Source organism: Harpia harpyja, chromosome Z (genome assembly GCF_026419915.1).
Source record: "Harpia harpyja isolate bHarHar1 chromosome Z, bHarHar1 primary haplotype, whole genome shotgun sequence".
Taxonomy (NCBI): domain Eukaryota; kingdom Metazoa; phylum Chordata; class Aves; order Accipitriformes; family Accipitridae; genus Harpia; species Harpia harpyja.
Genome location: NC_068969.1, coordinates 546319 through 566978, shown reverse-complemented (window position 1 = coordinate 566978; position 20660 = coordinate 546319). Strand labels below are relative to the sequence as shown.

The 20660-nt window shown below is 43.5% G+C and overlaps 1 long non-coding RNA gene across 1 annotated transcript; it reads right to left on the bottom strand.

Annotated features, from left to right (window-relative positions):
* On the bottom strand, positions 1-20660 carry LOC128136483 (uncharacterized). Its single transcript, XR_008233380.1, has 3 exons — positions 19903-20660; positions 7876-7960; positions 1-2738 (listed from the first exon to the last, which is right to left on the bottom strand). It is a non-coding gene; the product is annotated as an uncharacterized LOC128136483 (long non-coding RNA).

The following is a 20660-nucleotide window of genomic DNA, read 5'->3' as shown; positions in this document are numbered from 1 at the left end:
CTCAGTCTATCCCAGCCACCCCAGAAAGAGGATATTTCACAGAGGAGTCCACTTCTGTAGGGACACTCAAAACCAAAGACAAACCCATTAAAGGCATGAAGTCAGGGGGCAGAAGTGAAAGCACGCTGAATTCCCATGTGACCCCTCTCAGAGCGAGCACTACTCCTGAATCGCAATCCTCCTTTCAGGAGGATTAACGTGGATTAGCGACTGGCAGACGGACAGCCCTCAAAACGCAACCGCAACTGGGGGATCATCGGTGTCACATCACTATTGCCAGTGCATTCCTGTCACGCCAGGCTCAGAACCATTTAATATTTTTGCTGATGACGAAATACAAAATCATCATGGTTAAGTTTGCTAATGGTACAAAGATAGAAGAAAACGTGTAAGAGGTGCAGAGAAATCCAGTTCATTTGTTAAGTAAGTTGGATGTAGGCTAACAACACACATTTTAAACCAGCAAAATGTGGAGTGTCAGCTCTGTGACAGAAGAGCATCGCAGGATGGGGACTTCAGGAAGCCGTGGCTGGAGGCAGGTGGAGCATCCAAACAAGAAACGCCTGACCTTGTGTTCCCAGCACTGCGTTCGGCCCAAAAGATCAACACTGCCTATGGCTGGAAGGAATGACAGAAGGACAGAAAATCCTATTTCTGTAACTGGCACAAGTTTGCCAGCTTCCAAAGTATCGTGCCTAATGCTGGTGTCAATGTGAGAGGCAGACAGCCGGTTTGGAAAGGACTCGGGGCAGTGCAGCAGGAATACCAGAAAAAAAAAAAGATCTCATAGATTTGCTGGAGGGAAGAGTAAGGGGATTACTTCATGGATGGTTATAAAAACCTAAGGTCAGGGACAAAACATTTATTTGGCTCATTGGTCTAACAAACTACATCATAGCATGGCCCAAGCTGAGCTCACATGGAGGGATGTTAGCAAGTCTGCACATGTGTCCTCGGCGATGGGGCCCATGAAGTGAGGATTTGCTAAACGTGGCTGTGAATTTGCAACCCCTAGCAATCTTTTCATCAGGAGTGGATGTTTCCTAAAGAAATTAACTAAGGGAAGTCTAGTGATGTTAATGTCTGCCTAAGCAGATGACAATAATTCTAGCTTCCAGCCTTATAAAACTGCGAGACCGCGCTTCTGTATTTCTCTATTTAAAACACTCCGTATAAATGACATTGTGACTATGGTGACAGCACTGAAAGAGCTGGAGACTTACGGTTTTAAACATAGTCCAGGAGAATCCTTACACAAATGGTCACCTAGGTGTTACAGTTTTACTACTAAAATAATCACTTCTCTCTCTTGCTCAGCATTTTATTGGGAATATCGATCCTGCCCCGGGCTAACTGGGCTGGGGTGTTCATACCCCGACTGAGATATTTACAGTTGCCTGCTGCTATGGTCCTGCAGTGCTGTGACATAGGTCACTGGTACCTTGCTAAACCATATTATTCGTTGTTTGCTTTCCTAGATTCCAATTTCTATGGGTTTTGAGTACCACTTTAAAAGCATTAATGTCAGTTTTCATACGTGTTTGCTACTAAAATTGAAAATAGCTTTTTGCGTTGCCTTGAATAAGGAATGAGGACACCATGAACCTTTAACAGTATGGTGACAAAATTCTCCTCCATAAATGCAGCCTTCATATTAATGCAGGCACCTTTTAAAACAGTACTATACTGCTAGAGCAAATGCAGATAACCTCAAGCAACCTCAGTCTTCCACTTGAAATTCAGTTGCAGAGCACTTTTATAATGGTAATATATAGGCAAGCTGTCATATTATCATCTCAAGAGCCATGGTCCATCACTTTAAAAACCATTTTGACGCTGGCTGACAAGAAATGTAAATTTTTTTTATTATTATTTTTAGAATAGATTGGCTATCTGGTCTCTTGGACAAATGCGCCTAAAATTTTGTATATCCAGCCTGAGTTTCTACATATAATAATTGGATGGATTGGCCATAAGGAAAAAAAGCTAAATTTATGATAGTGTCATATTGCCTCCACATGCTGACATTTCCACTTTGCTCCCACTAAGCTCATTCTTGGCCCGGGTCAGTGAAAGTCTCCAAGGGTCACCATATCTTGTTCATACTTCTGGAAAAAACTTCAGAGCATCTTACTTTGGAAGAGCCACGGCATTTACTGCCCGAGTCTATGTTTTGGCTCTTGCAGGCAAAGGTTACTGGCCCTGACACTTGCTGTTGTTAGACTCTGGTTTTATCTGCCTAAAACTTGTCCAACTACAGTGTCCAGCTGAAGTTTCTCCTCCGGGTGAAAACTAGTCTCAGAAATTCTTAATGAATGTATTGTTCCAATGTTAGGATACAGAAACCAGATTTTTTTTACATCCTGTCTTTTATGTAAGAATCATTAATTTTTTACAAATTTTACTCTGCTTTGGGGAGGTTTTTGGGGGAGCCAAAGATGACACATGGCCAACTTGCTCCAATATCAGGTAAGTCATCCTGAATTCAAAGAAATGCCATTCACTTAGTGCATCTCTGGCCAAATCTGTCCCAAACCACAACACTGGGGCAACATTTGTGTAACGAAGCTGGCACATGTGCAACTGCCAAGTCCCTAGGTCAAATGAGTCCTGGGGATTTTGATCTGCGTAACTCAGAAGAGGATTGAACCCATGTGATACCAGCGCCTGCTTTAGAAACTTTCATGCGATGCGCATTGGATTTGCTTTATCCCTTCAAAACAGCAACAGGAAGTAATCTGCAAGAAATAAAGCATTAGTGTACTGTTCCTAAGTGATGGCTCCATTACAGACTTATAGTAATGCATTATTAACCTAAGCCTAGTGCTTACTTTGGAAATCAGGGAAGAAGTGCTAATATGCCACAAATTTGACACAAAAATGATGCCTCAGGCAAAAAAAAAAAAAAAAAAGCAGCTATTGCAATAATACTGTACTGTCTGGTTGTCTCTGTGCTAATGGAAATTGGGGAAAATTCACTGAAGAGGAAGAAAATTAACTAAAGAGCTATTTGCCGGCAAAGACCAATGGAAATCTGATGACACTTGGTCTCCAAATGACTCCATGGGGACTGGGCACCCCCTTCCCGAGGGGCAGCTGTGGCTGCTGGAAGTCCCCCCCTGTGCCGAGGAGGCTGGGAAGAGGGGGGATGTCTGCTCCTGCCTGGTGGGCACCTCCACATCCAGGTCCCATGTCCCTTCTCCCGTTTGGAGAGTAAGACACAACTGAAGTGACCCCTTGTCTCCACCCAGTGAAAACCCTATGGGCCACAAGTACATTTTTCTTTTCCATTATTATTCCCAATGTAAAACTAAAGGTCTCTTTGAGAAGATGAACAACTCAATCACAAGGTTGGCTTTTTTTGTTGCTGCAGCTACAAAATTCACTCAGCCCTACAAGCACATTGCTGCAGTGTTTAAGCTCAGCTTGACTTCAGCTCCGTTTAGTCCCAAAAGCTCCACTTCTAAGGACTCAGTCAGCTGGCTGAACGACATCCTCCTGTGGGTAACCACGTCCTTAACATGCTTTTATCTGAAATTGGTGACAGACCCTGAAGCTGCCTCAGTTTCTCATTCTGGAAGTCCTCAAACTTAACTGAAGAGAAATAATGACTTCTCCTATCCCAGGTGCCAACTTGAACTAAAATAATTCTTTTCTTGGCAACATTTTTTGCCACCTTCCTGGGCTGCACATGCTGTGAATAGTCTAATTCACATTCACACCCAGTCACAGCAAGGCAGTTCTCTCGAGCCTTTACCAGTATCTTATGACCTGACAACCAGAGCATCATTTCTTTTTTAACTACATCTTTCTGATATGACTGCCACAAATACCACAAATCAATCACTAACCTTTGAAAAAAAAAATTTAATGAAGTAATAATTTTTTAAAATATATTTTTATTTGTACCCCGGTACTAGCACTTCCACTCAAAGCTTTACTTAGCACACCATTGCCCTCAACACAGGAAGTGAAATGCAAATAGCCATGATTTCACTGTATAGGGTATGTAACGCACTCTTCCCTTGCCTTACGATAATTTGGCAGGCATGAGTTTGAGCAAGATAAAACCAACATCCATATAGATTAAAAATATGCAAAACTATCACATCAGCTAGCAATTTCTATTAGGTTACATAGGTGGTTTTTTTTTTCTTTTGGAAGGCTCCTTTCTCTGATTTTCCACCTGGCTGTGGGCAGGCTCAGCCTCCCATCCTCCCATGGCCATCACAGGGGCTGAGGGAGCAGCAGGGCCCCAGCACCGGCTGCCCGAGCGCGGCTCGCGCCGACGCTGCAGGCGGTGCAGGTGCCAGCACAGGCAATCACTTCACGGCTACTTATGAATAAAAAAACAAGGACAAAATTTTGAGCCCCCGCTTGGAAGTCTTCAGTGTTGTTAGCTGCATTTGGCAACATAGATGAGGGTTTTTTTTTTTCTTCAAAGACTATCCTGGGGGCTGAGAAGACGAACCCAGAGAGTGCATCCCACCCACCCCGTTCTCCTTAGTCCATGGCAAGGCTGATCTCAGCAGCAACCCACCTGCCTACTCTGCCCACCACGGAGCCAGCTCACCGCCCCTCTGTGCTGCTGGAAGGCACAGGGCGCAGGGTTTGGGATACTGAGACACAGCCCACAGCACGACTACGGCGGTGTGCTTTTAACTGAAGCTGGTGGGAATACGACTGTCCAACTCAGAGCTTGTACAGAGCGGGACAAAGCCCTGCTTCAAGCCGTGCATGCCTACTGACTCCAGCAATGATGGGCTCCAGCCGGGGTCCCTGCTCTGAGCCGCTCCTACCAGCTCACCCCCAGCCTCTCTCTCAGAAAGCAGGCTTGCCTGTAGCCAGAAGTGTGGGAGGAGTTTCACACTTGTTTTCAGGGGAAAAAAAAAAAAAAATCTGAAATTATAAAGCCTCATAAGCTTCACTTAGGGAAACAGTATCATGAAACTGAGCAACTGCACAAGTCTCCTGTACATCTAGGGACAGCAAAAGCCGTGATGTAAATCCCTGATTATCTAAAGCTTGGCAGAAGGCAGAAATGATCTCATGCTTAAAGATCAAACAAAAGTATATGGTCAGATCCTCAGCTAATTTAACAGATGGAGTTGTAACTAAATCCATCTATTTGTACCAGCCAAGGAGCTGCCCACTGTCCATTTTTACAAATAAAGATTTTTCTTTTATGGTGAATGCTCAGTGTTTTTCACAGTGCTGCATTTCCCCTTCTGCAGTTCTAAATGGATTATTGCAATGATTCATTTTATTAAGCGATTTTTATTTTAACCTTTTGCCCTTTTCACTTCATGCGATGGATTTGTCACAGCCTCTAAGTGGTGTATTCAAATATAATTGTACAGATGCTTTGCAACATCATCAATTTGTTCATTTAGCAAAGGGCAGCGCTTGAAGGATACACAAGCAGAAGCCTAGTATCAACTTCAAAAAAGCCTGAAGCTGGTATTGGTTAATATTTCCTCTTGTAGCTTGTTAAAGGGACTGAACAAAGGAAATAACGCCAACCAGCAAAGTGCTGAGATATCACTATTGATCAAGACAGTCAAAATGGCACAAGACGCTGAAGAGGGAAAACATTCTTTGCCCCAGACACAAGCAGTCTGGGACAGAAAGGCAAAAATAGAAAGTCACCCAGGCCATCGCAGCAGTCAGCCGGTGACTTCTAAAGTACTTCCCACACTTCATAGACTGCAGAACATCAAAAGGAGCGATTTTTTTTACTCTCTTTCCTCATATCAACAGACTGTTGTAACCCCTGAGCTCTCAGCCAGCAGGCTGCATGCAGGGCTCACGAAGGTATATGAACATTTCCCCCTCCACGCCCCCGACAAACACTGGTGCCCATTTTAAATGGAGTAACTGAGGTCAGACTGGAAATGTTAACAAATGTTGGGGAGGTTATATTTACAAATAGGATACAAGAAATCCCCTGGAAAGGAGGAGAAAAACCAGAAATGGGCATCACGCCACAGTATAAACCAGTGATGAGCTGCCTCCAACACCATGCAGCAGCCCCAGCCCCAGCCCCTGCCCTGGCCCCGGCCCCACGTGGTTCCAAAAAGAACACTAGTCAACTGCAGCAGCTTCAAAGAAAGGAGATTCGAAGAGAGGAAGCAAATGTGGTCAGAGCTTCCCAGCAAGGGATGAGTAAGCAGGCCAGGCTCTTCAGCCCCAACGAGAGACACCCGGGACGCTCCCAGGGAGCTCCGTACAACCCTGGGGGCTGGGGACGGTTAAGGGGGTACTGTTCAGTGCTGCTCCCCCGGCAAGGCCTAGAAGGTGCCAGTGGGCACCTCAAGAAGAAGGAAGGTACGTTCTACCTAAAGTGGAGTTTAGCTGTAAGATTCTTTGACACAGGATATTGTGCATATAAAAAAAATTAAAGTTATACCATGAAAAAAAACCCATTGGCTAGGTTCTAGGACAAAAATGCTCTAAGGGGCTACTAAAGGCCAAGTACAACCTCTAGCATGGGATGTCTTTGAGTGTTAGGTGGCTGGCAGTTGCACTAGAGCACATCCCTAGATGCTCCTTCACATCTGCTCTTGGCCACAGCTGGAGACAGGTTCCTCGCCTGGCTGTGCTCTGCGCCCTGGGCTGATACCAGTGCTTGCCTCTCAAATCCACTGGATTCATCTGCACGTTACTGTCAGAGAAGGGGTACTGGCACAAACACAGCACCAGTGTGCTCCTGTACAGTAATTACTTTGTTCCATCTGTAAAGATGTTTATAATGAAAATAAAGACATATTCCTCGTTTGCACTGCCCTACTGTATTTTCTCTCTCCAAACAGCTCCAGCATCAAACAAGAAATTCAGAGCTTTGTCGTCTTCCTCTCTGAAGCGGCTGTAAGCATCCATCGGTAACAAGGCAATTCGTGAGCACAGGAAAAAAGATTTGGGACTCACATTCCCCCCTGCCACACGCTGTCTTTAGAAGCAGTTTTACATACAGAGGCTATTACAGTTACATGATTGTGCTCACCTCGTGGGGCCTTGGGTTGCTCAGATTTAGCAGAAGCCTGCACTCCCTCACAATGAAGCTCTGAAATGGTGGCACTAGTTCTCCTAAAACCTCAGATTTGTTCTTCTCTTTTTGAAAAAAAAGTCAAATGAGCCTTGTGTATCCCTCTGGTAGCCAACACAGAGGCTGGAGAACGAATAAACCAAATGAGCGCACTGAAATCCAGGCATTTTGTAACAGACTAAGGTGAATACTAAATAATCCAGCTGAATGGATGAGTCCCACTGGCCTCTATCAAAACCTGGCCCAGATTACCCTGTGCTGATGGTCCCCAGGGGGCACAGCAGATAAGGACCATCCATCTTACTGTTTCCCATTTCTCGTAAGATTTGTACCTGCCCAAGCCCCGCTGGACCCCGCACACACTATATCAGATCGTGTGGATACCCTCAAGTAATTGGGGGGGCAGAGGTATTAAAAGGTCACTTAGCAAAGGCCATTTAGCAAAAAAGTAACTTCTACACTGACCATTTCTCATTCCTCCTCCATCATTTTAAGTGGTGACAGTGATTTGGAAAAAAAAACCTCTTCAGTGACTGATTTGATTTTCTGCAGTCTCGGTGCTGACAGCGGGTCTTGTCCAAGCCACAGAGATCACAGCATGGGTATGAAGAGCTCGGTCATCGCTTGCACAGTACTAAAGGCCCAAATGCAGGTGGAGAAGAGAGAATCCAGTTGGAGCTGGCTCATTCCTGGAGCGCTGTTGACTCTCCGAGCCGTGAGTGCATGTTACTCTTCAGGCTCATCACCGTGCTTGTCATCATGTCCTGAATTAGACACCTGCCAAAGTCCGTCCCACGTCTAGGGAAGGGAATAAATAACTGAAGACTCACCATGTCTGCTTGCATTGTCACTTCCTTCTCCCCTTGCACTTGGCAGCTCCCTTGTTTGTGTTTTTGCCTTTGCCAACTCTTCTTTCTGCCGGCATAACACTTCATTTTAGCAGAATAGGAAAATTAATAGAAAAGCACTCAGACTGAAAATTGCACTGGAATGATATTAAGTAAACCTAATTGATTTGTTAATGAATGCCTCCTGAAACAAAACCGGTTTTGTTCCAACCCCTTAATCTGTGATTCTCAATTTAAAAAAAAAAAGAAAAAAAAATGACTGACATCAGTTTAATTAAGTGCAGAAGGGGGATGATGGGCACCTCAGAAAGAGACAGCAACTCCTGGATAAGCAGCTAGTCAAAGGAGAGCCTCACCTAACCGCTGCTGGGAAGAACTGAGCAAGCTGTCACAAATCCAAGATGTTTAGCTCCCAGGCACAGCAGTATTTTGGGATCCAGCAGTACTTGAGCACTCAGAACACCACAGCTTGGTTTAATTCTGCACCAACCACGCTCAGAAAAGGTATTTTGTGACTCTGAGGCAGGTAGGGCCTGATGGCCTTGATCTGTCAGCCCATATCACAAAGACCTGATGTATTTTACTTCACGGTTGTAACCAGCAAAGTGGAAATGGTTTGTTGGTGCAGCTCAACAGACCATGTACCTCACACACAGAGAAGGTTGTTGACTTATTGCCTGGTTTTGGCGTCATTTCTGAAATGTACTTGATGTCAGGACATCTCAGCTATGGCTATCGCACTTTTTAATCCCCACTTCATTTAAATTCAGTCCCCTGTTTAAACTTGACTGCTGCTGCCACAACTATATTTTTTCTCTAGTCTTATCATGGCCAGAATATAAAATTCAGCTCTATGCAGAGAGCTGGAAAGGGGCTATTAGCAGCTTAACTCTTATTTATGCACTAATATGAAGGCATAAGTAGGACTTACGTGATGCTTAATCCCTGCGCTAGCCCTCTGCACAGAAGCAAGCTGTTCTCAGAAGAACAGATTTTAGGACAAAGGAAAGTCTTAAGCTTACAGATTTTATGGCAAATACTGCCAGTGACTCCTATTTCTTCAGCTTTGGCAGCTCCCACTTCCTTCCAAATGACAGAAGATGAAGAAAGAATGAAACTAAGGTCCTGACCCTACACCCTTTTATCTGGACAAAATTAGATGCTGCTGTAGGTTTATGACAAGCCTCCAGAGAACTGCAGTGATGTTCTTGGCAGAAGAAGGCAGCACTGTGCTCTGGGCCCCTTGTGCTGGTTTCTTTGGTACGGGAAATCAATGCAGACCAAGACAGACTCTACTACAAAAGCGTAGCATGTGTCCTTTCTCTGAGGGTGCTTTGCTATTGCATTATTGTATGTTGCTTTGTTAATATGTTCATTTTCATTAGGCATATTTCCCTCAATTTGTTTAGAATGCACCTCCCCAAAGGATTTTATTAATGAAGTCACAGTAAATGAGATCCAGGTCTCCTGCTGCATTTCTCAGTGCATTTGGTTGCAATAACAGGAACACTAAGCAAGGAAACCTCATAGGGAATAGGTTTTGCCTACTAGCAAGCAACGGGAGCAGTTCATTATAAGATTAAAAGAAAAACAAAAGAAGCCATAAAAGGTTTTTGTAAAGTAGGGTTTGTCATTTGGATATTTTCAGAGTGAACTGACATGGTTTCCACAGTTCTTCAATCACATAAGCAGACAATTCTCAGTCTTCTTTCTGTAAACATAGAGCAAAGCTTTTCTCCCACCTTTAAATGGACTGTCACCACTCAGTAGGAAATCTAGTGTATTAGACATCCCCTACGTTAATGACCTAACTTGGATTTGTGGCTAGATTTGAATTTACATGCAATAGTACCGAAAGACTCCAACCAAGTTCCTAGACCATTCATGCTTGGTGCTGTTGAGGCACATAACGGTAGACAACCTAGAGACAGAGGCAAACCAGAGGGTCCGTGTTCAAAAACAAAGAGGTAAAAGGAGGAAGAGTAAGTAAAGACCAGAAGAGTTGTCACAAGTCACTGAGCAGGCTGGAAACAGGTAGAGAAACTGGTACTCTCTGGCCTCTTTCTCCAGCCTACTCCACTACACCACGCCAGCCCTCCAGTTGAGCAAGACCTGCTTAGACCCACCTTAAGCCTTCGTGATGATTTCCCAGAATGATTTGTTTCCAGAGACATTGCCTAAAACAAAGTTAACTCATAATCAAGCACTTCCCTCTCCAAAATGCTTTGAATACTTGGAATAAGTGAAAAATCTACATATCAAAAAAGCTGTTTCTTCTAGCTTGTAATTATAAAATGAATGGGTTTTCTGTGTCAGCATAGCAGCACAAATGATGCTGTACCTTGGTCAACTCCTGTGAAAACTGGTGAAACTCATCTGCTTTCTTTGGAGTAGTTTTCTGAAAAGATACAACTACCCTTAAAAAAAAAAAGACCCGACAATGTAGTAGATTATAGGAAAGCTTAATGAAAAAGGCACTGCCTGTGCTTCCTAGCTTGACTCATACTGACATCAGATATATTTGGCGATACAATTCAATTTCAGTAGCGTGGCTTTGAGAAGAGATAAGAAGAGGCATTATTAACAGTGGTGAAGATAATAACATAAGGGAAACCAAATCTCTTGTCTAACAGTTTGCCACAAGGTTCTGAATATTTAGTATTTATTTGAAATATGAATGCATTGCTTCAGTTCAAGTTTACCCCAAGGAAAAGAATTGCTTTAATCCTGTAATTTTAAATGTAGATGTCTACTTAGAGCCAGCTATAAAAATAAAACAGTCATAAAAAATACAAATAAAGTATTTGTAAGAGTTCTGCAGTCTAGAACTTGTATTTATGTGAAGAAAACCTCAGCAATATTGTTCCTATCATATTTGTCCTAACGTAATCACTTCACAGTCTTCCACACTTGCACATAGTGCAAATGGTAGATGAATCTGGGTTTTCCTGCGTGTCTAAATGTAGCAGATGCTGTTAGGAGGAACTGGTCTTTCCTTGGCTAGAGGACAGAGAAAGATCTTCTTCCTTCCGCTGTGGTGTTGAAACAAAAATTAATATGAAGAAAGAGAGAGAGTGTTACCAAGCGGCATGCACAGGTGGGAGGACTGGATCCCCCCAGAGCTCTGCTGCGCTGCAGCCCCCTCCTGCCAGCGCTGCAGCACCGGCTCTGCTGAGGAGAGGGAATGAGGAGTACATGTAGTAAATTCGTATTTGAGTTGCTAAAGCCAGAAGTTTGGGTTCACACACGGGGAGCAGACCTACTGAGCAAGAGGGGGCAACTCCCCCCCCAACCCTTCATTTTTCAGAGCACAGCTGCACTGTCAAGGAAAGAAAAATGACATGAAAAAGAACCCAGCTTTTGTTGTGCCCTCCACTACAACATCTGCTCAGCTGCTGAAGGTCTGAGATGTGTGATGAGTTAATCAAGTTGTTCATCAAGTCTGGTTTGCCACGTAGACTGGATGAGGAAGCACCATTCCCATTGCTTGCTTGTACTGGAAAGAGAGGCAGGGCGAATTTGGGCAGAGATCGTGGTATGGTGCTCTGCAACTCGCCACCTGAGCGGGTGTGAGGAACCTCAAAAACCCCTCCAGAGGTACTTGAAGAAGAAGGTTCATAGGGTTCAAGCCAAATAATACACATACCAGGGGCAACCTCTGGCGGCAGTTCACAGGACTTTCTGCACCTCCACTGTGGGATGACGCTGCACAACAAGGCAAGCAAGGTAGGCATTGCTGGCACAAGGCTGTCGTGTACAACACATAGAGGTAGAGAGTTGACAAGGTTTATTTCTGTGCATTTTTCTAGATCTGGCTGACCCACTTTTGTTCCTGAAAAAAACTGGCATTATCATTCAAACAAACCTGGCCAGCAAATGTCTACTGCGAGTGCTGGCGAGGAGGTGACAAAATGCCCATTTTTGTGCTGCAGGGAATTAGAAATAAAAACCTAAAATCCATAAGACCCACACACTTACAGAAAGACACTGGTGATAAGTTCTTACTGGTCATTTCAGAGTTTTAAGTCCAGAGTTGCACAGAAGCATCTTTGTAAAACAATGAATTATATTATTCATTTACCCATTAGCATTTTTTCTCCTTTTGATCATATGCTTCCCCTTGGGCTTGTTCAGTAAAATAAACTTATATTCCCCAGGGAAAAAAAAGGACTTTCTTCCTTACTGAGCAACTCAAAAGCACACTTGGCAGGCCGTGCGCTGAGGAAGGCTGCCGATCCAAACTCAAATCACATGTCCCAGAGCTGTACCAGATGAAGGCATAAAAGATGTACGCCGGTTCCTACCCTGCTTCACGACTGCAGGGTCTGCTGTCAGGTCACTCTGATCCCGCAACGCCGACTGCCTTGCTCCTGTGAAAGCACCCTGTTATTTCTAGCAGAGGTAAGAGGGAAAGGGGCGGCTGGGTGTCTCCCGCAGACAGCTGCAATGAGGGGCTGCTAGACAGGCACTGGAGAGAGAATATCTCCGAGTTCTTGTTTCTGTATTTTTGTTTGAACTGGTAATAAATTCCATCCCTAAGGGTGGTGTAAATCTGTGGGATATACAATGCTCAGATCAGGGCTCTTGCTTTATATGTGAAAGGAAATTGAAAGACAAATTGTCCAAGGAGCTCAGCTTCAACCTCAGACTAAATTTCATACACCTCGCAGCTTATTACAGGCAGGTACAGAATTTGCAGGATTATTTGGGCTGCTCTTACTGCAACTGTGAATTTTCTAGAATTGTAGGCAACCAGCTGAGTACATGGCTGGCTCTACGTTTCTTTTCAGGCTCTGAAAGACTGTCTGGGAAAACATCTACTAGCTTTTATTTTATGTTTTTAGTTTCCCCAGTGGGGGGAAAAAATACCAGAACTTGCCAATGAGGAAAGTGAGGTGTTTTTTTATCTTTTTAAAAGCAAAAAAAAAAAAAAAGAGAAGTGCTCCCAGCTTATCCCATCAGAACAGAAATTTGGAAATGAAGAAGAGGGAGAGCTCTTTGGAGTTTTTGGATTTATTTAAACCACACTTCACTCCTCCACCTGGCTCTGACCATCGCCAAGCAGACTCTCGCCTCACTCCCTGGGGCCAGGGAAGGTGGCAGGAGCAGCCGGGGGACTGAGCACGCTGCATTTGCTCTCCCCATGCCAATTCACTGGAATTGCAAGGAAACAAGTAAATACGGAATTTAGTCCAAAGTTGTATGAGGGATTGAAAAGGGCAGAGAGAGGTTTGGGCTGCTCTTAAGGCTTGCTCATAGGCAACACTGGCACTCGGACTGCTCCACAGATACTCTGAAGTGTGTGTTTAACCCTATGCAGGTTAGTAATTCTATTGACTGAGAATATTTATCCTTACAGTTAAGCGTTCACTTTGCTAGGCTGGGGAATTTAAAAGGTGCAATGAATAATATGCAAAAATAACCCCCAAAACCCAACTCTACAAATCTAGTGAGGAAAAAAATTGTATTTGACAAAGGAAAAACAGGTCTAAAGAGAGGTCAATGGGAATTTTGCCGCTGGATTTCTAAGCAGCCAGGATATGGTTTCAAACTGTGAAAACATAAGTAAGGGAAATGGAGATACTTCCCCCTATTTCAGAAAACAAACCCATTATTTTAACCTGAACCACAGGGTTCAGAACAACTGTTTCCTCTCCTAGTCCAGTCTGTTATCACTGTGAGCAGCCTGCACTACTCCCTGCATTGTGCATTAACCAAAAGCAGCATTATATTGATGCATTTCTTAATAATGGGCAATTGGGTCTATTAAAAATGTTACTAAACATACCGTTTGCAGCATTCTCCAGAAGGATACAGATTGTTTGTGATTAAAGCAGCCTTTATAGATCTTATTCGAACTTTACTGTAGCTGTGAGTTAATCCACCCAAACCAAAAAACTCTCTGCAACAACCTTGATGCACAAAGGGAAGCTTGAAGAGAGCCACTGGAGTACCAAATTCAAGGACTTACTGTGGACGGGCTTAGCATGTTCTTTGTGTAAATGCAAAACTGCTGCAAAACTGCTACAAAACTGGTGAGGCTAAACTACAGACTGAAGTCTAGCTCTCTTTATGAAAAGATGGTATTCATTTCTTCTAGTCCACTGGAAATAAATTCAACCTAAATTGCATTCTGAATTAGTGTTTCATTATGTACAGTGTATACAGACAACTCTTTTAGAAAGAGAATGCAAAACAAAGCTTCACACTTTTTAATTATAGCTATTATCCTTCCCACTGCCAGCTCCTTTTCTTTTTTTCTCTTTTCTTTTCAATTTATCCGATACTTGTGCAGAACGCTCTACTAAGTCTGCCATTAAAGAAAGTGCTAATGGCTGTAATTAAACCTAAAGACTGTTGACAGTTACTAGAAATCACTTGTTTAGATTATTGGCAATTCCTGGACCGAGATACCATGATCAGTGAGCTCATGAGACAGCAACATTCAAGAACACAGTCTGGTGTAAAACAAAGAAAATACCAGCACCTGAAACAACTCTATGACTCATAAATGAGTAATAGGCTGGAAATCTTACACTTTTCATTTATTACTCACTTTTGTGATGATTCTCCTTTCCCTAGAACAGCACGCTGAAGGTGAGCATCAAAACCCGTGTTGAGGGAGCACAGCTGCTCTATGACCCTCTCTAGCCAACAGGACAGAAGTGGTGGCCGAGGGACAAGGCAAGGACGGCCGCGCAACCTCCCCAGCTTGGGCCACTCTCGGCCGGCGGTGCTCTTGTACCCAGCAACAGCATCACAGGCTGCATCAAATGCAGGTTTAATTAGCAGACCAAATTGGATACAGTTTTAGGACATAAGCTGAGGTGAGTGGGCGTATATAAACAGTGTTAGGTAAATGTCACTGATCAGGCGTGTGAATTCGCAGGAGCCATAGGAAACGCTCCAGGCAGACAGAAGGGAGATGCACACCCTTACCCCTACGCATCTCATTTGTCTCCCACACTATTCCCAGTTGCAGCCAGGGCTTCTCATTTTCTCTTCATTCATGGTCCCTTGAGCCCCCACCAGGAGCCTGAACTGCAGCCAGTTACTTTCAGCTTTACTATGCAGAACTGGCATGCCTCTGATATATTTTTATAGACTTTGGTGATTGAAACATAAAAATAAAAGAGATTGAGATTAAACAGCCTGTCACAGTTTGCGCGGTGGGCTGGTTGTGATTAATATCCAAACAAGATGTTGTTGGTTCTCACTAGATCAAAGTAGGGTAAATCCATAAAATTGAAAAAATAAATCCACTGTCAAAACACAAACCCCAAAATCCAGCAACTACTCATTTTCAAGGATGACACTGATGAATAATAAATGATTTATAGGCATCCAGTGGAAATTCTTCAGAGTTATTGTAATTATGGGTGTGAATATCACAGTACTGAGATGGAGAGTACCAGTTAGCATCAGTTAGAAGCTGCCAGCTTTGTGAGCACATCTTGCTTTTGGCCACAGGCACTCAAGTCACAGCACTGTCGAGGCTCTTCCTTCAGCCAGGTGCTGCTCAGCAGCTCAGCCTTCCAGGGCGAGCTCATTACCAAGCTCTCACTAATTTGCAAGCCATTATTTTGTGGGCATAGACACAAAAGATGTGGGAAGGGAACTGGCATTGAATTTAAGTCTCCAGAGACTTAGACCTCAGGAAGGTGCACATGGTTGCAGTTGATGATGCAGGTGGATGAAGTTACTGCAATTGCCCATCAGAGTGGAAGGTTACCATCTCCACAGCCTCTTCAGGGGAGTAGGGAAAAAAGCCCCCAAATACAAACCCCAAACCATTCTGCCCTCATTTCAGCCAGTGTCTACAAAGTGCGGTGCCTCAGCTGGAGCAGGGATGGGCGCAGGTTTTATCTGAACTACTGGCTTTTGCATCACTGTGGCTACAAGGTGGTTAATAGTCCTCTGCTGGAAAGTAAAACTTTAAGACGTTGCACTGTGAGCCACAAAAGCTCAGCTGATTATGGCCCATAAAATATTAACACCCTGCAGAGGTCAGCCATATATTCCTCTTTCCTACTTAGTGTTGCTGGGAGAGTAGGAGTAAATAGAAGAATACTCGGTGGCAGCACCAGGCATAAAGTAACCCAGGTTAAAAGAGAAAAAAGTTATTTTTCAGCAGGAAGAGTTCCTGTTTCACAGCGTGGTTAAGCACTTGTGTTGGCATGAGGCAGGGACCAGCATCAGGTATTTGTCACCAAGATGTTGATTTGAGACCTCATTAGCAATGACAGGGCATGTTTAATGAACAGGGGCTCATTTCTTAATAGACTCTAAACCAGCACCACGTATCACTTGAATCAGTCAACCTGAGGAGCAAACACTACCTGGTGGAAGGGAGCTTTGGAAGACCTGTGAGGACATTCACTTGTCAGCAAGCACAGGAGCAGTACAGGGACAGGGCAAACGACAAGAAAAGAGGTTTGGGAAGTAAACCGTTTGCTGTGATGGGGGAAAGAACTAAGACGAAGCAGAGGGAAAATAAGAGCCAAGAAAAGTGGGTGGCCCAAAGGGGATGGAAGCATTCTTCTGTGCGCTCCTGCTTATCCTGAAGATGTTTATTGCATCTTCTCCACTGTTTTGTTGCTAGAATGCCATTTTCTTCCCTACTTGGCAGCCTAGCAAAAATGTGGCATGTTTTAGAGACCTTTGTCATCATCTTTGTTTCTAGATTTGTCTCATCAGCAAATTTACATTTTTTCATATTTGTTTGGATTACTGTGACTTACTTATTTTTAAACGAACCAAGTTTTGCCTAGGGGAGCACCATGGTTTTATCAGTCCCTGCCCAGAAAATCTTTCCCTTCTCAGAGAGGGCTCCAGCTCTTAGCTCAGCAAGGCACCATCTTCCTCTTTTGTCTTCTTTTTATATTTAGAAAGAGTTTTAAAAGTCAGTCACCATCACCAGATGTGGCCCCTATTCAAGCAACAATAGCAAAGGACCGCAAAGGATGAACAAGAAAAGGCAGATGGGGAAAGGTGAAGAAGGGAGTAAGATCAGAGGCTGCTTTTGAGGAACCCAGGGAGTACCGGTCCCTGAAACTTGGCCCCTAGGCACAGGAATCAAACAGATCCTAGGACCAGCTGCAAAACACACCTGAGACAATGGCACTGCATTTAATGGGTTGATTAAAATTATGCTGCTCCACCAGAAGACAGGTTGCATCTCCCTGCATTATACTGCAGTCACAGAGCCTAAGCACATTTTAATGCGACTTTGTGTACCCACTGCACATCAAATGCTACTTTGTAAGAAAATGAGTGTTTTAATGTGGTATGCTTCTGAAGACTTATATTCAGCCCCAGCTCAGAGTAAGCATGCCCTGCTCCCACTGCCAGCTGGTATTTTTCCCTTCAACCAAACATGCAAATAAGGCTATACAACATATTTCCTTTAAAGTAGAATTTCGAAGGGAGGAAAGGTGATCCACAGACATAGGAAAAAGGATGAGCTTGAAAAACACAAAAGCTATTAGGTACATCCAAAGGATAGGACAGGAAAGCAGGTGGCATGAAAATGGAAATTCTTCAGGAAATGCCATGTTCCTCTAAATGGTTTTGTGTGTCTAATTAACCTTCTACTACATTAATTGGTGCCTACCACCTTAGTGCCCCCTGCATGAAAACAGCTAAAAAAACACACCTTCTTATGAAATTGCTCTGAGATTTACAACTTGCTTGGGGCCAGAATTACCCACCTCCCCCCAGGGCACGACTGGGCTGAAATGGCTCTTTTCAATGGCTGGAACAAAGGGGAAAAGCTTCGTCACAAAGGCAAATACACTGGGTTTTTTTTCAGTAAGCATCTGTCCTCAGGATCTCTTCTTTTTTTTTTCTGTTTAACTTAACAGCAGCTCTTCCCTAGCCATTTCTCTTTGTATTATTTATTGACCTTTCTTTCACATCCCCCGGGACCTGCTGCTTTAAAAAACAAATCATGGAAGCTTCTAGTAATTGCAGATGATCACCAGACTACAGAAAACAACAGTCACGTTGTGGTTTCTTACCTTGCAATATATTCCCTAATGTTATGATAAAACATGTATCTGGGGACTCGGGTCATGCGTTATCACCAGCTCTAGTACTCTCCCTCCTTTGACTGCCTGAAGCCCTCACTATGGACACAACGGCTCCATGAGGGCTCCTCCCTTCTGGCTGTCTATTTATACAGTCACCAACCACTGCAATAGCTCTGGACACAGCATGACAACTGGAAAAAGTAAGGACAGGAGAAGGAGGGCTGCTAGTGCAGAGTTATCAAAGCAACCCTACTCCTGCTTGTGCCCTGTGAATTGTAGCTATGGTCCTGCACAGGCATGAATTTGGGAATTCCTCCATAGTCTGTGTGTCACCAGGGCCCAATCACTCCTCGGTTCCAGAGTCACGCACAAGTACACAACCATTAATTCAGCAAAAGCACTCGCACTACTCCCCTCTCTCAAATTCCTACCTGTAATGTATTTGATAACATCCTATAATGATTCCATTTTATTAGGTTACGGCAGAAATCTTTGCTGTTGTAACTCTTTAGATAACTGCAGTGGGAGCAAGACCATACTTTTTTTTTTTTTTAAACGAAATTACCTTTTTAAGCAAAACCCATTCAACCCGCTCCCCCTCTCCCAAAATTACTTGAAAAACATTCCACTGCAAAACTAAAGACTTAAAAATTGGGCCATGTTCAGAATATCCATTGTCTGCAGATGTTTAATTTGATCCCCTTCTCCACAAGCATTGCGATACATACTCAGTGCACAGGATGAAGCTGGTCCAGGGAAGATTCAGATCCACATAACTGAGGAAGTTATTCTCCACTGTCTCATTTTGTGCAATGACTATAAGATGATTACAGGTATGCCCTATCTCCCTTTTGCCAGAAACCTTTCCCTTAACAGAGACAACACAGACCGATTTCTTTTGTATAAAACGCAGTCCGAATTCTCCCCGCCTCACTTGCTCACAGGAGAGCACCATCCACTTACCTTTAAGCACTGCTTTTATGAACAAGAGCAGTATGGCAAGTCCCCTCCCTATTGATACACAACAGCACACATGGACACAGCAGTATGTCATACATTACTGACAAACCCAAACAGACACGCCTGTTATGGTTGATTAAATCAATCCAATCTCACACCATCACTTAACATGACTTCAAGGAGACCTTTTGCCAACGAACTCCAAGAATTTGATGCTTCTTGACACTCGTTAACAGAGGGATTTGGAGCTTGATTATCAAAAGGGATTTCCTCAGATGAATGGACGAGCACGTGGTCCATACCCTCTCTCTGGGCACACAAGTTCTGCAAATAGGTCTAGCTCTTTCTAGATGAATTGGACGTGTGCAGGACCAGGCATTATTTTAGCAATGGGTGTCTCTGGCACAGCCTAAGGAATAGGCTTCAGATTTTCTCTCCTGGAATACACAATTTTACTACCCAAACTAGTACATTATTGCTCCCTCTCCCCAGCTGTTGATACCCCTGAAGTCCTACCTAGCTCTAGGAGTTGTACGACACACGCATTGAATTTATTTCCCTTTCACATTGTTTTCAGTACAAAGTTTTTCTTATTTTAATTCTGTTGCTGAGTTGTTCCCTTTCTCCATGACGTGGTTTCAACAGCATTTATTGTAATTAAAAAAGCCTTTTAAAACCCCCATATGCAATTTTCCCCGTGAAAAAATTAAATGGGACTGTCCACCCTATGAACAGCACAATGGCACTGGAGCTCCTAAGACACCTTCCTATCCATGGCTGCCTGTGGACACATCCCAACACTTCCAGACTTGCCCAAAGCACCCAGACTGCTATAACTTAGTACCACAGGCAACTTCAAAGTACTGAAAATTAAAACTTCCTGAGATTCCTTTACAGCTTCAGTATAATCTGAGTCAATACTGGGCCCTTTATCAAACCAAAAATGTGCTGCCGAATGTGGTGAGTGAAATTAATAATGCATGTACAAGGCCAATATACAGTGTTTAATTATTCTTACCCAATTTAGAAGTCAGCTAGTACTTGCTGTCACCAGTTTCACACCAAACATTGCCATCTTCAGCTTGGAATTTGAAAGCATCTTTTTCAGCACTAGAAGTGGGATAACATTGTATTTTCCAGTTTAAGCTCTTCTTGCAAGTTACAGACCACTATGGTGCAAGACCTTACAGAGCAAATGGCTAATTCGTATATCACAGTGTAAAAGTCTTGCCAGATTCTTGCCCACTCTGCGATGCTGGGATAACTGATTATTCCTTTTCAGACTTAAATACACTAGCTACATACCATATGAAATCCCTTTGATCTGACTAGGGAACTAAGAAACTCCCATATCTGCAGAGCATCTTCCTGAAACATAGGGAAGTTATTCAAGATTGCAAGGAAAACAGGTCCACCTGACAAACAAATTTTGGGACTTGGAAATGAGAGCTTCCCAATGCAGCATGCGTAGTCTAGACACAGGAACATGGAGTCTCTTTAAATTGTTGGGATTTCCATTCTTTTCCTTATCAAGCTGAACGTGACTCATCATTGATCAGTGCATGCACACGCTGCTCTGAAACTAGCTTTTAAATAAGCTTTCTTTAGGGCAGGACAGCGTAGACAGTGTGGGGGGGCCAAAAATACTGAGAAGAGGGAAGGCTTTTCTGAAATCTACTGTCAGTCAAAACCAAATCAACATTGCAGGCCAGATCCTAGGCTCATTTAAATGCATTGGTGAAGTTAATATAATTTATTCCAGGTGAGGATTTGTTG